Source organism: Nomia melanderi, unplaced genomic scaffold (genome assembly GCF_051020985.1).
Source record: "Nomia melanderi isolate GNS246 unplaced genomic scaffold, iyNomMela1 scaffold0098, whole genome shotgun sequence".
Taxonomy (NCBI): Eukaryota; Metazoa; Arthropoda; class Insecta; order Hymenoptera; family Halictidae; genus Nomia; species Nomia melanderi.
The window spans coordinates 138,036-140,000 of record NW_027475213.1 but is presented as its reverse complement, the minus strand read 5'-3'; the positions used below and the strand labels follow the sequence as shown (position 1 = coordinate 140,000).

The window sequence follows — 1,965 nt, the reverse complement described above, 5'->3', positions numbered from 1 at the left end:
TCTCCTTCTTCTATCACATTTTACTCGATCGCGAAAAAGACTCTCGCTAGACGATCTCGCGCTCCGGTTAACTTTAACGCCCGTCCGAGAAGAATTTTCGGGGACTGGACGACCGAAGCGGATCTCGCGCGGTCTCGCGATCGACAGTGAAGAGAAGTGCAGAAGAGGAAAAGAAGACACGACAAACACACACCATGGGGCGACCGACGCGTTCGTTTCAACGCTTTCGCACAAAGTCGGCGGCGGTTATATATTTATATCATTATATTCCGGCGGACGGGACGCGACGTTCGAAAGCCTCGCCAAAGAGGAGCTCCTGCCTCTTCCTCTCTCTTTTCTACGAGAAAAGATAAACGTATTTTACGGGGATACGGAAACGTTACCACGTGGTGTCACACACGATCGTCCGTCTCTTCTCTATAGCAGAAACCGATAAAAATACACCTCCCGAAAGAGAGTATATGGTGATTCTTTTTATATATATATATATATTTCGAAATACAACTGAACGTGGCGGAAGCGCACGGTGGTGGTCCAGCGAGGACACGCGACGACGGGGAATAAGAACTATTCGACCCGTTACGAATACGCATGCTCGTCCCGCACGATTTTAACACACACCGTGTTTTTCTCCAGTCGTCAAAGCGTTCGTGCGTCGAATTCGAAAAATAAAAAAAAAAGAAAAACACCTTTTCTCTCTCTCGGGGTAAAAGAGTCGATGTGTATTGTGTATAAAGGTTCTGCGAGAAGTCTCGTTTTGACGTGTGTTCCGCCGATAACGACGATCCTCCGAAACGGGGATACAGAAACGTTACACCTCACAACACGATCTCCGTCTCTTCTCTATAGCAGAAACCGATAAAAATACACCTCCCGAAAGAGAGTATATGGTGATTCTTTTTATATATATATATTTCGAAATTCAACTGAACGTGGCGGAAGCGCACGGTGGTGGTCCAGCGAGGACACGCGACGACGGGGAATAAGAACTATTCGACCCGTTACGAATACGCATGCTCGTCCCGCACGATTTTAACACACACCGTGTTTTTCTCCAGTCGTCAAAGCGTTCGTGCGTCGAATTCGAAAAATAAAAAAAAGAAATACACCTTTTCTCTCTCTCTCGGGGTAAAAAGAGTCGATGTGTATTGTGTATAAAGGTTCTGCTGCGAGAAGTCTCGTTTTGCCGTGTGTTTCGGTAACGACGATCCTCCGAAACGTACATCTCATTCGTAAGAGAGGAAGAAAACAATCTCCCTGGGGCCAGTCGGTAATATACCGACATACGACGTGTCGTGCACATCCGTCTCACGCACGGTATACAAAATATGAATAAAACGTGTGTAGTCTCTCTCTCTCTCGACTTCTTAATATTTTCTTTCACCTCTGACGCATCATTTCAGGTGACGTCGGGAGCGCGGGAAAAAAAATTTTTCTAAACACACGAAACCGTTCATCTCACGAACAGCCGAAAAAGTTGTCGCTCAGATCCATATCGCAGTGGAGCGGTATCCGCGGGCGGTCGTAATTGAACGACGCACGACGCCGCGAACACTCACGCGAGTCCATACAAACGATTCCGATCGTTTTGCAACAACTAGAACGTACACTGTCCGTGAAATTCACAGAATTTTCGCGTGTCCGCGACAAACGCCGACGAGACACCCATCGTTCGCTCGTACGTAGCATCCTTCTCTTAACCCGACTCAGAAACGTTCTTTGCGCCCTTCGGTAAAAAAACGTTCGATCCGAAGAGGTGAACGACGGCGGGGATTTGACAGAGCTACGCAAGCAGTGTATGGTACGTAAACGACCCTCAGCCAGGCGTGGTCCAGGAATTGTATCCGTGGACCGCAATGTGCGTTCGAAATGTCGATGTTCATGTGTCCTGCAGTTCACACGTTGACGCGCAATTAGCTGCGTTCTTCATCGACCCACGAGCCAAGTGATCCACCGTTCAGGGTA

General features: G+C 47.9%; 1 non-coding gene across 1 annotated transcript; it reads right to left on the bottom strand.

Annotated features, from left to right (window-relative positions):
- Positions 1 to 1,810: 1,810 nt before the first annotated feature.
- LOC143175523 (5.8S ribosomal RNA) lies at positions 1,811 to 1,965 on the bottom strand. The gene has a single exon (XR_013000278.1). It is a non-coding gene; the product is annotated as a 5.8S ribosomal RNA (ribosomal RNA).